Below are 19670 nucleotides of genomic sequence, written 5' to 3'. Positions count from 1 at the left end.
AATAAACGGTAGCCAAGGAGTTATCACACCACAAGGTACTCTTGACTAGGCCTTAATCCATGGGTCAAAGGATACTAGTATGACACATCCTAGGGTGTTTTACAAGTATTCTAACAAGCAAAGTCTTAAGAAGAAAAAGTATCTACAAGGGCCTTATATACACTTGTCAAGCTTCCCAAATAGACGGTTTCACAAAATTTTCCTAAATGCAACTATATGCCATGATGCTGTGGGAAATAATTTGTATACTTCCCTTAATTTAGAAGGATTAAAACGATTTAACAATGATGATCAAAGGTCATAAAATAAAATACATAAACAAAAGTAAAGGATTCAGAAATAACCTTTGGTCCTAGCAAATATGGCCTAAGAACAATATCAAAATTGATATTCGCCTATTAGTTGCACCCAAGACGATCTGAGATATGCCCTTCGATTATGCTAGAATCGATCTAAAATTTTCTGTAAAATTTAGTTGTTTTTTTGTGTTTTTCTGATGAGAGAGGAGGCAAGGTCAAGAAAAAGCATTAGGTAGAAATAATTCTCTACCTTTCTTTTTATACAGACCGAAACTTGGAGTCAATTAGGAAAGAAAAAACTCTCCTAATTTTCGGCCAAGTAAACCGAAATAAGGAGTGTATTATCCTTATTTTTGGTCTTTCCAAAAATATATAATATGTATTGAATTGTCATCTAGTGAGGATCGAACCCATGACCTCTTGGTATGTGTACCCTCACTATTACCACTATGACACATTCAACTTGTTGATATTAAATACAACTGATTATATTTAATTACGAATTAACAGATTAATTCGTCCAAGCTAACATTAAATATATTTAACTAAATATAACTTATTATATTTAATTTTTAATTGTGATTAATTGTCTCAACTAATATTATTTAATTTTCATTAAATAATTATCTCATCAACACATTGACTAACTTTTTAGTCATATTGGGCATCAATGTAATTATATTTATATAACCACATTTCTCAAACACATCCTATAGGTGTGACCTTTAGGGACCAGTTGATCACCGCCATCTGTATGATAATAACGTCAAACTTTCTAGCAAGCCAACCGTTATTAGGTAAACGTTAATCAACTGATTAAATATACGAAGTATACCCTTGTGAACCTGTAAGAGATTTACAAATGTTATCACACTAATTTGTGGAGGACACAAGCTCCAACAGATGCAACTAACATTTATACATCCTAATGCATATGCTTCTACCAACTAGTATGCCAAATAATCTAGATGCAATCCTAAATTCACATTGTTTATACCGCATCAATCAAAATAAAGCCACATAATCATTAACATAAAGAGAAAAAAAAGAGATTGGAAAGATCATACCATGCGATCATCAATATCCCCATGTCTCGGATGTGGCGTAGTCGATCAATGTGAAAAAGGATAAACAAGCACAATATATACAAAATATACAAGACTACACTACAAAGGAAATGAACATGTTTTTGGATTTTTGAATTTTTCAAATTTTTCAAATTTTTATCATTTTTGTTTAATAAGTCATGTTAGAATTTCCCATCCCCACACTAGTATGGGCATTGACCTCAATGGCCAATACGATAGGAAATTAAGCAATTTATATGAAAATGCATGATTTCTAAGCTAAATGCAAACTATATGACATATAAACAAGAGTGAATGCAAACTAAGCTATGCTATATGATGCATGGTTTTTTGTTATGTTGGAGAGCATAATTTAGGTTAGCTCCCAATGCATATGCATAAACTTCCCCAAACCAAAATAGACACTATTTCTAATGTCAAAAATTGGGGGAGTTCATGCATAAGGATGCTATGCATGAAACTACATTTGTCATTTTGGATTTTGAATGTGGGAACAATAAAAGAAACACCTCAATGAGACCGATGTGTGAGTCCTCTAAATGTTGCTAGTACTCCAAATCATGATCAAGATAAAAATTATATGAGAAACAAGAGAAATAGACAAACCTTAAAGGAGGTGTAGGAAACTTACAAAGTAATGTGGCATCCTCCCAAGAGCTTGCTAATCCTCAATCTTCGCCCATGGCGTCATCACTATCATCTCCATCATCATCACCAACTTCACTTGAATCATCATCATCAACCTCCATAGATCCGGAGTTATCATCACTTCCACTTGAACTTTCTTCTTCTTCTTCTTCTTCTTCTTCTTCTTCTTCTTCTTCTTCTTCTTCTTCTTCTTCTTCTTCTTCTTCTTCTTCTTCTTCTTCTTCTTCTTCTTCTTCTTCTTCTTCTTCTTCTTCTTCATCATTTTCTTCACCTTCTTGAGCACCACTCTCAACAACAACCATCTCCTCTTCACCCAAGCTATCACCTCTAGAAGCACTAGGAAAGAAGGTTTCCTTATCCGCCAAACTAGGCAAAGGACAAGATGGGTCAAGAAGTCCTTGCCTAGCAAGATATAGGAGAGGCGGATATTGTGCTTTATAAGCATTGACTCTATCCTCATAAGCTTGCTTGTGCATTTCTTTCATCAAGAGAGTCAAGTAGTCATTCCCCGCCTTAACATTTTCGGGTTGAAATTCATGGTAGGTGATGAGTAAGGTGCGGTGATAATGGAGGAGGAGGGCTCAGAAATGTCTTCCCCTTGGTGTTGTATAATGTACTCGGCTTCCTCGGAGAGTGGGAGAAGGTAGTTTGGCCTATGAACATTCAATCGGCAAATCTTTCTTGGCAATGTGAAGGATTTAGCATCTTTTATTAACCACCCAAATTTGTCATCAAGAGTATCATTCGTGACCCATTTGAATTTTTGAACCATGGTGGCTAGATCAATGATATGGCCTCCCTTAACTAGTTTATAGGTGCTATCCTTGTTGAAGTTCCGGTTGAAGTGTTTTGCCAAATAAGTTACCAAACCTCCATTAACAATAAAGGCCGTGCCTTCTTTGCCATGATCGACTTTGAGCGACCTCTCAATCAAAAGTTGAAGAATGTTGTACTTTTTGGTGAACTCTCTTCAAATGTTCAAGGTCGACTCGAGATAAATAAAGTCATGTTCGGTGAAATGGTTCGTTCCCTTCCTAGCGATCAAAGTATGCCCAACAACCTTGTGCCATACCCTTATGTCCGGATGATGGACAAAAAGAGCACGACAATCATGACAAGATGTAAACTCTCTACCGGTAATAGCCTTCCATAAGGGAGCGAGATCATACTTGGTAGGTTTCTTCGTGTAGGTCGGGTCATTTCTAAGGCCAAAAACATTACCAAACTCTTCAAAAGACAATTTCCTATCAACATTCTCGAGCCGAAATTCAATATGCCTTAGAGCCTCCACCTTGGTAACTTTCAAAGAGCTTAAGAACTCTAAGGTGAGGGATGAGTAAGTCAACTCTTGCATATTAAACAATGTACTCAATCCCATGGACTCAAAAAAGGTCTTGGTTTGTTCTAAGACACCCAATTTTGACAAGGTCTCTTGGCATATGAATTTGGTGGGTAAAATAGATTTCATAGCAAAGGAAACAAATTTCTCCCTATGAGAGTCGGAAGTGAAAATTACCTCCGGATAATCATCTAGTTGTTCAACAACCGGAGTAGAAGTAGTAGCTTCCATATGAGGAATAGAGTCTTGAATTTCCAACCTTGCATTTTGAACCACCAATGCCTTAGATGCTTGAATAGCTTAAAGAGCTTGTTGTCTTTTGGAAAGGTTCTTCTTTCGGGGTGCCTTACTTCCACCTTTTGTTCTTGCAATGCTCCTTTATGTAGTAACACCAAAGATAAGCTTGATTTCTTCAAATTCCAATAAGACCCAAATCGATTTAGGATAGTTGAATGTTGCCTTGTATCCGAAAAATCGACTCAAACTTTGAAGATGTTGGTGTTTTAATCACTTGTTGTTGGTAAAGGAGTGATTTAATTGTGTTTTTAGGAAGTTTGGGGTTAATTTGGGTGATTTGGTTGAGAAATTTGATGTTGGTTGATGGAGAGAATGAGGGTTTTGAGGGTTTGGAGTTGTGTTTATATTGTGAATGAGGAAATGAATTAGGAAAGAGGGGTTTTTAATCCCGTTAGATTTGATAATCAGAGGGGGAGACGAGCGGACTGGGGTTGGGACGAGCGGATTCTGCTGCAGTTGACTTCAGGAAAAAGACGCGCTGGGATGAGCGTCTTCTGAGGAAGACGAGCGTCTTTTTGGAGCAGGACGAGTGGACTGGATTGGAGACGCTCGGATTCCTTGTCAGGTAGAAATCCCAAAATTTATTAGTTATAAGACGAGCGGCTTCCCAGTAGGACGAGCGTCCTGACTGAGACGAGCGGATTCCCAAGTGGGACGCTCGGATTCTCAGTCAGAGCGAAAACTTCTTTTTCCAGCTATCTCAGGATGAGCGGATCCTACCCAGGACGCTCGGATTATCTTCAGGACGAGCAGATTCTCGTCGGATCGCTCGGATTGTCCCTCTGCCACACGAATTCAGGTCCATCCGTGGGCATTTCGTAACTCGTGTCATTTACTCTTCATTTCTTGTGGTCTTCATTGTGGGACACTACGAAGGCTTGGATAGCCTAGGCAATTTGTTATCCCCACACTATGTCAAAACACTACACATCAATAATCACATAAGTCCCTCCCTCACTTTCTCTCAAAATGATGAAAATCTTGATCAAGGCATAAAAATATAAATCCAAAATTGACAAAAATGCAATACAATAAGTAAAATGCAAGTTAGGGAGTTAGAATATTTACAAGTGGTGGTTTAGGGAGGACTCCAACAAACTCTCATCCAATAATGAGATGTCAATGGGGCATGTTCAAGGTGTTGTTGATGTTGCTCAACACCTTGAAGAAGTAGTCGAAAGCTTGTTCATTGTCATGATAAAGATCTTCAATAGACCTTTTCACTTGTTGTTCTTCATGGTAGTCTTGTGTCATAGCATTACCGATATAGGGATTGAATATCCCTTCAAACTCATCATCCCAAAGACCGCATACTTCATCTACTTGTTCCCCAATAATATCACGAGTTGTCAAGAGCAACTCTTCTTCCTTCTTGTCATTATGGCCAATGAGGCCTTCTTCTTTACTTGTCATGAGTGGTGGTGAGCTATTCAAGCTCTCATTCTTGTTGAAACATTCTTGTTCCTTGGACGAAGCATCTTGGAGGTTACCCATTTTCTTCTCCCATATGGGTGGTGATTCTTTACCCATAGCTTGTTCTTTGCATTGAGATGCCAACTTCTTCCTATCACTTTATCGGCTATAATGATCAACCATGAAACACGGCTCATGCAATCAGGGAGCTCTCATTGTCTTGTCAAGATTAAAAGTGATTGTTTCATCTCCCACTTCAAGGGTGAGTTTTCCATGTTTCACGTCAATCACCGCTCCCGCGGTGTGTAAGAAAGGTCTTCCTAAAATGATAGGAATGTTGGAGTCTTCCTCCATATCAACAATAACAAAGTCCACCGGGATGAAGAACTTGCCAATTCTTACCGGCACATCTTCCCATACCCCTAAAGGTGTCTTCGTTGATCGATCTTCCATTTGAAACGTGATATTAGTGCACTTATGTTCTCCCATTCCTAGCCTTTTGCACACCGAATATGGCATGACACTCACACTTGCCCCAAGGTCACATAGAGCTTTGTTGATTGTCGTGTCGCCAATGGTACATGGAATAGAGAAGCTTCCCGGATCCTTTAGTTTTGGAGGTGAACTTCCTTGTAAGATGACATTACTCACCTTAGTGAAAGCAATAGTCTTAAGTTTCCGGATGGATTTCTTCTTTGTAAGAATATCTTTCATGTATTTCGCATAGGCTGGAACATGATTGATTAATTACGTAAATGGAATTGAGACTTCCAAGTTCTTGACAATCTCTATAAACTTCCCAAGTTATTCATCAAACTTAGGCTTAGCTTGACGACTTGGAAATGGAAGCCGAATCACAATAGGCTCTTTCTCTTTAGCCTTATCTTCATTCTCCTTTGAAACTTCTTGAATGGTGGGCTCTTCTTCTTTAGAGTTTTCAACAACTCTTTCCTTGTCACTAGTATTCACAAAATCTTCATCAATGGGCCTCTTCGGCCCTTCATACCTTGTACCATGCCTCAAATGGATGGCACTCACCGATTCTTGTCTTGGGGGATTACCTTGAGGTGGTAATTGCCCCTTTTGTCTTTGTGAACTTGAAGATGCCAATTGAGACATTTGGGTTTCCAATATCTTTGTGTGAGCTAGGATGTTGTTGATGGTGATGTCTTTTGCTTGGCTATCCTTTTGCATTTCAGTGAAAAACTCTTGTTGGTTCTTTTGCATTTGGAGGACCGCTTTTTGAACATCAAAACCTTGGTCATTTGGTTGATTGTATGGAGTTTGGTTTTGATAACTTTGGTTTTGATTGTAAAAGGGTTTTTGAGCTTGGTTTCTCATTGGATGTGGGGTGTATGTTATTTGAGGGTTTTGAACATTTTGGCTTTTGTATGAGAGGTTGTGATGGAATTTGGTGTTTTCATTGTAATAGTTGGAATAAGGGGTACCACTCTTGTATGCTTGGAAAACATTCACTTGTTCACTTGTTCCCCTACATTCACTTTGGTCATGTCCCAAAGTTCCACAACTCTCACATACTCCACTTGGAATTGATGAAGATGCCACCATGGCATTCAAATGTTGCTTAGGCGATTTGGAGGCTTCTTCAAGCTTAGCCATAGCCTTCTCAAAATTCAAATTAATTGTATCAATATGAGTACTAAGTTGAGCACCCAATTGAGCAATAGTGTCCACTTCATGCTTTCCTCCTCTAGTAGCCTTACGAGGTCTTCTATATTATGAGTTATGGACCACCATTTCCTCAATATTGTTCCATGTTTGATTATCATCAACTTCGGTAAACATACCATTTGATCCCATATTGAGAATGTTTCGGGAGTCTTCATATAGACCATTCCAAAATTGTTGTACAAGGAACCACTCGCTAAGTCCATGATTTGGACAAGATCGGCAAGTATCCTTGAATCTCTCCCATACTTCATACAAATATTCCTCATCCCATTGTTTGAACCCAGTGATTTGGGCTCTCAACATGTTAGTCTTTTTCGGAGGATAGAATTTCTTGTAGAAAGCAAGTGCCAATTTCTTCCAAGAGTCAATACCAAGAGTAGCCTTATCAAGGCTCTTTAACCATTGTTTCGGGGAATCAATCAAAGAAAAAGGAAATAAGACCCATTGAATTTGGTCTTGAGTAACTCCGGTTTGAGAAATCGCATCACAATAGTCACAAAAAGTCTCCATGTGAGAATGAGGGTATTCACTAGGCATCCCCCCAAATTGACTTCTCTCGACTAATTGGATAAATGCGGATTTTGCAATGAAATTACCGGTCAAATGTTGTGGTGTGGGAGTACCATTTGGTAGGTTCTCCTCGGTTGGTACGGAATGTGATGAAAATTTAGGCATTGTGGGTTAATTTTGTGGTTGATTTTGTGTTGGGTTATCCTCTCCTTCTCTTGCAAAAGGGTTGATAAACGCAATGTTGTTTGGTTGAATGTCCACAATCTCACCAATACCTCTCAAAGTATTCCTAGCAAGTCTTCTATTGTTGGTCAAAGTTCTTTCAATTTCAAGATCAATGGGTAACAAGTTACCTTGTGATCTCCTAGACATGCAAAATATCAAACAACTTGAAAACAATTAGAACAAACCTTGAGGAGATTGACTTCCCCAAGCGAAAGAAAGACACAACTAAAAAGCAATCAAAGAAAATCAAATCAAGTTAACACCGTCCCCGAAAACGGCGCCATTTTTGGTCAGACTTATCGTTTTCGGTTACTTGTTGTTAAGAGTTACCTAGACCAAAACAATATATATAACTCCACTAACGACTCTACTTTTAGTAAAGAGGTAAGTAAAGGTCGGATTCCAAGGGACGGGTATTGATGTAGGATTTTTGATTGCAAATGGTTATGTCTAAGGGTGTCACAATTTGGGTTGAGGTAGGAGATTAACTAAACTAAATAACAATGCAAACAAAATAATGAAAGTAAGCAAGATGATTAAAATGAGATGTAAACAATTGATTAAAAGCACTAGGGTGTCATGGGTTCATAGGGGATTCATGGGATTTGATCATACAAACATATTTTCTACTAGATGCAAGCAATTATTGTTGTGAAGGGATCGAGTTAGTGTATATCTTACAATCCCTAGGAAGGTTTGGGTCCCGGAGCCGAATCCATTCGATTGTAAAACACCTTTAGATAATTTTCGCCACTTAGATGAGAAAAGTGGCTATTCATTTTTCTAGATGCATCCATTACTTGATATTATGTGCTTTAATGCTTGGATGTGTCGACATTTTGGCAAGCCCCACCTTTCCTTTCAAGAAGGCATCCGACCTCATGGTTGTCTTGTTGTGAGTTGAAGGGGCGGAGTGAGACCCGGGAATCATGATGATCACATGTTTAAGTGGCCTTAGGAATGCCCATTTGTGTTGAAATTTGGTATTTGGAATCCTTGTGTGATGGGTAAACTTCCTACCATCTCGGATTTTTGATTTGTGACGACTTTTTCAGGACACTTTTCTAGGGCATAATCACCGTTATAACGAAATGCTGCCAAAATTTCGACTCAAACCCATGGCTAGGCTCGAACTTAGACTTGACTTGACCCATTTTACCACATGAGCGGTCGGTTTTCGAAAGAAATGGCCAAAGATGGCGAGAAAAGAGCTATTTTCGGAGCTTCAAAGGTTTGAAAACACCTTGACTGAGGCTCGCTGTCACTTGACGCGGCCTAATTTACTCTAATTTTGTAGGTGACGTGGTTTCTACATCATGGAGGGCTCCCATGGACATGGATACTGACTTCAACCCTTCTCTTACTTTCGAGGAGGTGTTTGAGGAGGCGTTTGCTGAGCAAGCTACCGAGGAGGAGGCTGTTGAGGTGGAGGCTGCCGAGGAGGAGGCCCCGAGTGTTGGAATATGTGTCCTCCGACAATAATGCGATCACAACTGTCGATCATGATGATCACATGTTTAAGTCTCATTTTAAGAATACATGTGGGATGTAATATTTTACAGCCAACTGGTCCACACATATCGGTAATGATTGGCTGACTAGAGTTTAACATTATTGTCGTGCGACGGTGGTGATCAGTTGATCCCCTTAGGTCATACCTAAAGGGTAACACTCTTAATAGAATATTTAATTGATCGTATGACGATACGGGTTAATTAAATTACTTAAAATTGACGGACGATTTTGGAGGTGATATTTACGTGTCTCATTATAATTTGATTAAATAAGATACGGTCTAAGTAATGGAATCGTTTTATTGCTTAGATGAAATTATTGTTTATGGAAACAAATTGAAACGGAATGAATAAATTATTATAAATACAGAATGTTGTAGTTTGTAATTCGGAAATACTTTTTGGTACAAGTAATTATGAATTACTAGGTTAAATTTTATAAGTGACATATTTTATTAATATGTTGATTTTTAATTGTTAAAAATACATTTTATACACATAATGTCTTGGAACATGTTACATGTGACAAATTGACAAAATAATGTGTAAAATGGACTTTCCATTTTACACAATATGTACCGAAAATAAGGAGGAGTATTATACTTAATTATGTTAATTATATTGAGTGGAAAGCATAATCATAATACCTAGCTTGTAGCCTTGCATACCTATGTTTTCTTGAGAAGAATAACTTGTCCATGCATTGGCTCTCTCTCCTTCTCCCAACCGGTTTTCAAGAGCCTTATGGAGAGTTTTTCTCCATCAATTTTTCATTCATATTTTTACATAATATTTCTAGTGTAAGAAATATAAAAACTCTCTAGAAAACTAGAGAAATAAACACTCCAAAATTCACCTTCTCTTAACCGAAATTAAGAGACCAATATTAATATTTTGGGTCAATTTTTAGTAAGATTATTATTATTCTAGATCTAATAATATTAATCTATTAAGGGGTTATCTTGGGTATTCACTTTTGGGAGAGATTCTATACTTGAATCTATGTTCATCCATTTTAGGAGTGCTCAAGAACTAACAAGAAGGAGATCTTGTTGGTGCCCTTTTAATCCGAAAATCATATGGTGAGAAAACGATTTCTTCACTTATCTATTTTAGTTTGCATGCATAAGATTTGTAATTACTTTTATGACTAAATTAATTAGAACATATATGAATATGTTAAGCAATGAGATATAGATTTCTAACAAGTGGTATTAGAGCCTTTGGTTGTTTGCATGCAAATCGGTTATAGTTTTTCCGAGTTACACGATTAACATATAAAACTTATAAATTTGTGTTATTATGATATATCACGAAATAAATTATGCATGTTAAAATTTCTGATCCTAAAATGTATTTAGGATATTTTGGTTAATTTATGGATTTTTATTGTTCATTTTATTTAATAACGGCATTAAAATGTGATTTTATGATAAAAATGTCATTTTCGGACTAAAATTAGCTAAACTTCGAATTTTCTAGTGGTTTTTGGATATGTTTTCACATATATTAGTTTTAGATGATCTGGAAATTTTCAGAATTTTTGGAGTTTTTATGCTCGAAATATGGATTTTTCATGATAAAAATCGAATTTAAATGAAGAATAGGTTAATATGAGAAATATTTCGAATCTGGTCATAGAAATTTAGTATGTTGTCACATGAAATTTTAAAAGATGTTTGTAAAATAATTGGCTATAATGAAGTCTTTATGCATGATTTATGAATTTTTGATGAAAAATAACATAAATAGTAACTTAATTAGTGAAAAATTGCTAAAACATACTTCATGACTAAGGAAAAACGTCACATGTTGCATTTTATCACCTATTTCAGATCTAAAAGTGAAAATTTAATAAATATAATTTTTCTCATATTTTTATGGTTATTATTGTTTAATCCGATTAACCGCAACATAGTTTCTTCCCGATAAATTTCGAAATTTTTAACCTAAGTTTTTGAACATTACGAGTGTCATGGTATTTTTCCAGAATGTTCATGAGTTTTAATTTCAAATTTTAAATTTATTTGAAATTTTTGTGATTTATTTGAAGTTTATGGCTTTATTTTGTAATTTTAAGTCCTTTTATGAACAATATTAAGAAATATAAGTTAATTATTGTCATAAGTTAGTGGAGACTAATTTTGAGTCCTAAGTTGGTTAGGGTAATTAACTTGTGCATAAATATGATTTTATGTAATTTATTGTGATTTTAAAAGGTTGAATCACGTAAATCCGTAAAAACTGATTAATATACGATATTGGCTCCTTAAAGGCGATTTAGCATAAAATTGGGCATGTTCATACATATTATAATGCTTCATTTTATTTATGATTGTCATAATTTTATTTTATGTAATTTTATTTTATGTAATTTTACTTAGTATGGCCTTAGTTTTTAATTGGTATTACCCGAAATGTATGGGAATATCGATTCGGTTGTAATTTATTGTGATCTCGTATCACCGTTTTGTAATTTAATTGATTTATTTTATTTTAATTACAAATGTATAATAGGAAATTATGTAATTTGTTATGTAATTTTATTATTCCGGAGTTCCTTGAAGACGGTGTCACTCAAGGAAGGCGATACATAAAGACGGTGTTACCTCGAGATACGTGCCATAAACGAAGTTCAAGGGACCAATGGAGTTGGTTTCCGAATATGTAATAGTTAATTAGATTTTCTATTTTAGAAAGGCCATACTAGGATTTTATTTATGCTTTGCATTTTATTTATATGTTGCATGCATCGCTAAATCGCCATAACTAAAACATGCATTATCTTTTTATCGAGTTTATCGACCGTGTCAATTATAATTATCGTAGTTCACCGCTTTAGTTCACTTAAAACGTGATAGATAATAAATTGACATGACCTCTCGCTAAAAATAATCAATTGAGACTTAGCCTTACCAAAAATTAGAAACCATGAAGTACCAGTTTCGCAAGGGAGTTGAGCCGGCTTTACCGTAAGACAAACCTTGTTACGTTGGTGAAGTGGGTGATAAATGTCTATCCACCGAATTCATGTTGATGAGGGATGAATCGGCCCTACCGTGCCCAAGTTGATGTGGATTTGGATCATGGACACATTTATTCGAAATTTGGATTGAGCTCAATGGAAGTATTCGTGACCGTAGTCGCATGTGTTCCGGGCTAAAGATAAATGTTATGTAATTTTATCGACCAAGAGTTCTAAAAGTAGAATCGATTAAAGTGTTAATCCACCGAGTTATATTGATAAGGGATGAATCGGCCCTACCGTGCCCAAGTTAATATGAATTTGGATCTTGGAATCATTTATCATAGTTGGGTAGAGGTCACTATGTAAATGCTTTACTTGTTATTTACAAGTATTAATATAACGATGAATGTTTTGTTTTCATTATTCCGTTATCATATTGTTCTATTTCTTCACCACAATTCATATACGATATCATTTCGTTTTTGATTCAAATCTCCATTAAAACATCGTAACTAAAGACAAAATTTAAATTTTCTTCTAAAAACCTCGAATTATCCATTGGAAGGATCTCTTGTGAGGAGTATAGATAAAAGTTATTCATTATCAAACAAGTTTTTGATTCTTGACTAACACATCTACTTACAATGGATTGTTTTTCCATATACTTAATTGAATTAAGTACCTTGAAGCGATAAATTATTTTGGTAATTAGATTTGTTAGAATTCGTAATTGACCAAAATAACGCAACCACTTCAATGAAAAGTTTTAAGACTAAAACGATAAATTGAAGAGTAGTCTTCATAGAATTAAATTTTTGCTTCTCTAAGCAAAGATTCATTGAAATGAGTGGGAGCATTCTCTTAAACTGTTAAGAAAAGGGTGAGGTTCAAAGAGGTAAAATTAGAATGGAATTGATACAAGGTTATGATAAAAGTAAAGTTATTGAGAATAAAGATACTAAACCTATCAATCCCGACCGATAAAGTTTCCATTGTCTTAATTGTTGGACGCTAGAAAGGAAACTACCCCAAATTGTTGAAGGATAAACAAGTTAGTTGTGGGACATCTAATGAGATCTTCTTCTTTAAATGTTTTATTTGATTAAACATAAATTTTGCTAGTACTACTTCGTCAATATTAGAAACCGGTGGTGGTTTTCATCATTTGTACTTGATACATAGGATGATTAGAATATGACGACTAGCAACAATCATGTTGAGAGATAAAGTCTTTGTGTAATCAATCTAGTTTTGGATTTATAGTTGTACTTAATTATGATTATTAAGTGCATAAACTCTAAATAAGAATATAAACTTGTTAAAGATACAAAAGAGGTTTCACTTTTGTGACCCTATACACCATAATTGATGTATGGCTAGCCCATTATCAAGGTGATTATATTCTAAACCAAACTTAAATGATATATCATGAAGATGATGCAAGACTCAAATTGGTAACCCAAGATTAAACCTTAGATTCTGGAATGATGAACGCAAAGAGTCATCGAGTACTCTTGAAACCATTAGATCTTATGGTATATGCGTATCTTGTATTCAAAGCAAGATGTCTCGTGCCTTTTGGTTGAAAAGGAGATCGAGAATGTAAATCATTGATACAGAATAGGTTGATCATTTACTTTTATCAACGATTTAAGTTGACGCTAATGTGTTCACTTAATAAGGTAAATAGAGAAATCTTTGAGGAAGTTTAAAGTGTTCAAAGAATCACGATTTAGTCGTGATGGGATTATCAAAGTGAAGACTTTGATATAAGCCAAAGGAAATGTGATATAGTATCACAAGTTAATCTCTCTTAGCACGCATTATGGAATAATGTGTGGTTGGATAAGAAATCAAACGCTATTCGATATGGTTTGGACTTCAATCAAGTTACTTTGAGTTACTTGATCCTTTTGGGGATTTTATCATTTTGTCTAAATTATTTTTCCACTAAATCTAAAACAAATCATATGAGATATGAAATGGTAGGGTACCATGTTTGTAAGTTTTCACAAGAAACAAATGCTCATTTTTCCCTTTCAATTATCACGAGTACGGCGGTTTGCGGCTCGTGAAGCTGTCTTTCTAAAATACAAGTTTATTTCTAGAAGACAGAGTGGGAGAAATTATTCAAGAGCCACAAAGAATGCCACAAAGAATGTTATGTTGCAAGAAACTGGTCTTTCTTGGCTACATGAGACGTTTTGTGTAAGACGTTGTTTCTTTAAAACATAGGAGGTTAACTTCGTCACTTGTTGAAGATGATGAATTCATGCTACTTTTAAGAAAGTAAAGAGCTTATAACTTACAAAATAAATTGTTTGATTCAAGTTGATTACTTCTAGAAAGTAATGAACATATGACTTACATGAGAGTGTTTAAGTCACAACTCAATACAAGGCTTAGAGCCATGAAAATCCGAAATAAAAGGCTTGATTAGTGACAAAGGGTTTTGCACTTATAAAGAGAAATTTCAAAGCTTGATTGGTAGCAAAAGGTTTTGCACTAGTTGAAATGCTTAAGTCTATTTGGATCTTCTTAGGGATTGTGTTTGATTTGTACAAATATACATATAGCAAGTGAATCTAAAACCCACTTCTTCAACCAGAAGGAATGTATTCAATACATGTCTTGAGTTTTGTAGATTCTTGCTATCCTAAGATAATGTGAAACTTAAGAAAGGGTCTTATGTAGGATATCAATGAGTTAGAATCAATGTTTTGATCATATGATAAAACGTTTCTCAATAGGTTGAGAAGTTGTGTTTATACATGAAGTTTAGTGGGAGTTACGGTAATTTTAATTGGTCTTATATGTGGATGACATATTGATCGTTGGGAATGATTTAAGACTTTTGGAGTTATATAATACATCTTTAATATCTAGATTTATGTAGATAAATCCATATGATATTAGCGTCAAATAAGAAGTCTTATGTTGATGAGATTCATGACTAGTTCAATAAAATTGAACATATTTGATTGATTCCATTTGCTTCCGCTGCCGAATCAATTAAATAGGAAATGATACTTTGAGTATCATGAATTGTTTCAAATCGAATTTAAGTAAGAGTTACCAAGTAAGCCATAATTGTAATACCCGCCCTTTTAGGGACCCTTTGACCAACGTTGACTGTCCTTGGGAACGAGAGTAGCCTTAGAAAGGCGTGCCAAACCATCTTGAGTTGTGTGTTAAGAGTGGTACTCGATAGAGTAGAGGCTACTCGATCGAGTAGCTAGGTTACTCTATCTAGTAGGGGGCCACTCGATCGAGTATGTTGGGTACTCGATCGAGTACCGAGTTTTCAGCGAGAGTTTTATATCGCGTTTTGTTAAATCCGCAAATCACTTCCGCCACTTTCCTCCTATCCTTCAGTCGCCCCTTTCCCTTCCCTTCACCTCAAAACCTCCATGGAAGCCTTTTGAATATCCTTGTGCCTTAGGAGAGCGTCACTTGTGTCGGGTAGCGGTCTTTTGCTGAGTTTTCTCCCTATAGGTATGTCATAATCATCATCCGTGTCCTTGTTCTTTACTGTTAGGGTTTGCTTGTTAGTAATAGATAATTGTGTTGTGCTTATAGGCTTTGCTTGATTGCTGGATATGTCATATGTGGGCATGGATTGGTTGCAGTTGCTTAAAGGTAGGTTCGCCTACTCAATTTCTGTAGATGGTCTAGCGTATCGGTCGTTGTGATTGTTTTGGGATTGCTTAGTATCGTAATGGCATGGTATTGATAGTGATGGTGATTGTGTTGTGGTCTTTGGTTCTCGAGATACGTTCTCGGCTGAGTGGGGTCACTTGCGGGAGTGGCTTCACGCCCTAGTTTCGCCCTTCGTGGAACCCGCCACGGAAGGGGATGTGCACATTAATGAGCAGGGTTGTCGCTCGATATGATGAGCGGGGCTTAGGTGGGAACGGCTGCGGTCCCCCACTGGCAGGGCTAGTCCAGTGGACAGTCAGTGATGCAGTTGGTTAGGTTGTTGTGATTGTGTCTGCGATTTATAGCTTGTATTGTGTTGATAATTGTAGTTGCTCTTGTTGTATCTTATCTCAGTACTGACCTTGTGTGGTTGTTTTGTTTGTTATATATCTGCCGTGATCCCTTATGGTGAGCAATCGGTCTTAGCAGGTGTTGATGTTTTTGATAGCTCGTGTCCGGGCAGGGATGAGTCTTCACGAGATTCGCTAGTCATAGCGAGTAGTCTTTGAGTTGTATCTTTCATAACGTTTGTTGGTTTAAATCGCTTATAATAAAATATAATAGTTCTTTTATCGACATTTGATTATTACTATCCTCGGGCAACCGAGATGATAACGTCCTTATATGCTAAGGAAGGCCTAGTTAAGGCTCCTCTGAATATGGGGGTGTTAGAAAGTGGTATCAGAGCGACGATTTTGGAACCTGTAACAAATGAACATAATGAATGTAGTGAGTCTAATAAAATGAACCTGGTGTATGTGTAATGGGAGCCCCAGCTGATGCTAGGTTTTGGGTGAGTAGGCGCCCTCATTTCAAAATCTTGGCCCCATGATGCTTAAGCCAGTCACAGGGTACGAGAATGTGGAGTCCGTGTGTATATGTGTGACGTGTATGCTAATTGTGTCGGAACTACCTGTAGTTGAGCCTTAGTTAGCGTTAATAGGGATGTAATAGCTGTATTTGGGCCGTGTTTAGTGAAGTGTGGGCATGATTAGTGAGCTTGTATGATGATTTTGAGATACGTGACAAAGGTCTATTCGATAGAAATGCGTGGGAATGTGAATGGGTGCGCTATAATAGAAGGATGAACATGTTGTTGATTGCTGTAAGTTGATGATGACGGTAGTCATATACGAGTTTATAATCCTACCGTAATTGCTATGATGGTAGTTATAGAATAGTCGAGTTGTAATTTGAAGCATAGCATATAGTGATACGTTTATGCCTTATTGTTGGCTGAAATTTCCGCTGCGTAATAATTGATTTGTACAAGATGATTTGAGTATGATTGAATGTAGAACATGATAGATTAATTTGTTATGAAGAGTATGCATTTATGTGATGTGTGAAAGAAGGAATTGAAGTTAATTATACGCTTCAAATTGAAGTGGATACGAGTTTAGTAGTAACATGTAAAGTAAGTTTAAGTGTAATATGATGGCATGATTATGTTTATAAATAATTCGGTGGCAGGTAAACCGAGTTGGGTAACTTGTATAGCGTAATGTGACGTGCATCTTATTCGTTGAGAATTGCATTTTACGTGATAGTGATTGTAATCCGTGCTGGAATGTGATAATTCGTGCCGAATTCCGAACTTAGTTTGGAATCGACACGCAATGTTGTTTTGCAGGAATCTTCAAGTTACTTAGTATTTCTAACCGAGTACTTAACTATACTTGACCGAGTGCGAGTGCTTACTAGACCGAGTAGACCTCACTCGATCTAGTTAGGAAGCTATGACGTCGGGATGTGGGAAAATTCCTGCAGATACTCGACGAATTGGCTCCTACTCGATCGAGTAGGGTGGTACTCGATCGAGTACCCCAGGCACTCGATCGAGTAGGTTACTGTACAGTGAGACTTACGGGTTTCATAAAACCCCTATTCTTTCTATTTCTTCCCATTCATCCTCTATATTTCGAGCCCTAAAGCTTGTTTCCTCACAAAATCCTCTCAAAATCTCTCTTACTCTTGGGTTAGTGGTGATTCTTGGGGTTAATTTCTTTGTATAATTTCGTTTCTTTACTTTGTTACTCAATTAAGGTATGCTTTTCTTCCTAATTTACATGATTTATTGTTTTGAATGTGTTAGGATAGTGAAATAATCTGAAATTTTCGATTCACATGGGTAGGTTGTTGCTTTTAATAGTTGAAATATGATTCACATGACTTCTTTCCATGTTTGTTGGTGATTAATTGTTGTAAATAAGATTAGAAATTGCAAAATTGAAATCGAGATTTCTAGGGTTTACGAATTCAAAATCGATTTTTTGGTATTTTACACGGATTGAATGATGAAATTGAGTACTATACCTTGTTTATATCACATTGGAGAATGAATTTTGATGATTTTCATCTTAGAAAGTTGCCTTAAAACTCCGTCTTAAAAGTGCCCCAAGTGGAAATTCGTGATTTATAATTGGAATTTGGTGTGGTATATGACTGTTTAAGTGAAGATTGGACTTCAATATGATAATAGAGACGATAATTGATGAAAAATATGCCAAAATTATCACAGCCGTAAAGACCGTCTGAAAATTTTAATTGAGTTGTTGTTCATAATATTGAAGGGTGATAATGATATGTTCTAAGCTATTCTTTTCCATGAACTAGTAAGAATGCCTCACATGTGATTAGAAGTGTGTTTCGAACAACCTTTACAATCATGCTAGAGTATTCGAATTTGTTGAGCATGTGTAATCACCATGATAAATCTTTCACAACCGTGGCTTATGAGTAGTGGTAAACTGAGCTTGTATGTCAAATTTGGAAAACTTTTGGTGAATGTGTGTACATAGCTTAATATTCAAGGTTAATAGCGTGAATTATGTGCTTCACATGTCAAATTTGTGGGTGAAATTTGTATGCCTAGCTGAATGGGTAAAGTCCGAATTACCTGAAGTAAATGTTTGCATGTTTATACAAGTTTGTTTGAACATATGCCAAAACAGATGCCGAGACTGAACATAGGAACCCGCCAAAGTAAACGGGGAGGGGTAACCTAATCGAGATGGGGAAGGGAGTGGACTGTGGTACCCATGCAGTTCAGTACCCTTCGTTGTTTTTGTTGATTTCAAGCAGAGAGAGCATTTTGTAGCCTTACAAAAACGCAAAATGAGACCTACAAGGTGTATAGACACTACTTTTTTGGAGGATTTGGAGATAGAGACGGATGTCCGTCACATTTTTGAGACCTTGGGCCTTATGGGCTTGTATAGGCTGAGGAAACACTCTTATCCTTTTCTTACCTTGGAGTTTATGAGCTCTTTTATCTATGACCCCGCTGGCCAGACCGTTGAGTTTCGATTGATGAACACTAGTTTCTTGCTTTCTATGGACCAATTTGCTTCTCACCTTGGGTTGGCCAAGCCTCCCAAGGACTCCATCACCGATATCCCTGCTGAGTGCGGTGTATGCCGCCTAATGCCGTGTCTGACCGGGAAACCAGCTCCTACCTCGAGTAACATGCTGATTAATGACGTTCAGCATGTCACATTGAGGATCTTTCTCCGTTCTCTCTCGAACCTCCTTTATGATCGACCGGATATCAGTAAGCTGAACAACCATGAGGTGTTACTTCTGATGTCTTACTTGAACCCGGAGTGGACCAGGAAAGTGGTCTTTAATGCTCCTTCGATGGTTTGCGCTGCCCTTGCCTTTGCGGCCACTGTCTCTTCCCAATACTTGAGTTGTGGTGCCATCGCCACTCGGTTAGCTGAAAAGCTAACCTCTTTCGAGGCTTCTTCGGAGTACGTGCCTCTAGTTACCCCGGTGCCCACCATGGATCGTGACTACTATCTCGACCTGAAATGGTTGAGGACTTTGGCTGACGGTAGCCTAGCTTGGAGGGTGTGGGGCGTGAGTTGGATGAAGATTCCAGCTCCCGAGCACCTCCCACCCACGGAGCCCTTAGAGCCGACGGTAGTGACGGTGGACTCCGATGATGATAAGGAGGAGGAGGAGGATGATGATAGA

General features: G+C 36.9%; 1 non-coding gene across 1 annotated transcript; it reads left to right on the top strand.

Moving 5' to 3' along the window:
- Window positions 1–6972: 6972 nt before the first annotated feature.
- On the top strand, window positions 6973–7079 carry LOC141644875 (small nucleolar RNA R71). The gene has a single exon (XR_012544478.1). It is a non-coding gene; the product is annotated as a small nucleolar RNA R71 (small nucleolar RNA).
- The last annotated feature ends 12591 nt before the right edge of the window (window positions 7080–19670 follow it).

This window comes from Silene latifolia, chromosome 2 (genome assembly GCF_048544455.1).
Source record: "Silene latifolia isolate original U9 population chromosome 2, ASM4854445v1, whole genome shotgun sequence".
Taxonomy (NCBI): domain Eukaryota; kingdom Viridiplantae; phylum Streptophyta; class Magnoliopsida; order Caryophyllales; family Caryophyllaceae; genus Silene; species Silene latifolia.
The sequence above is the reverse complement of the archived record's forward strand: the minus strand, read 5'-3'. Positions and strand labels throughout refer to the sequence as shown.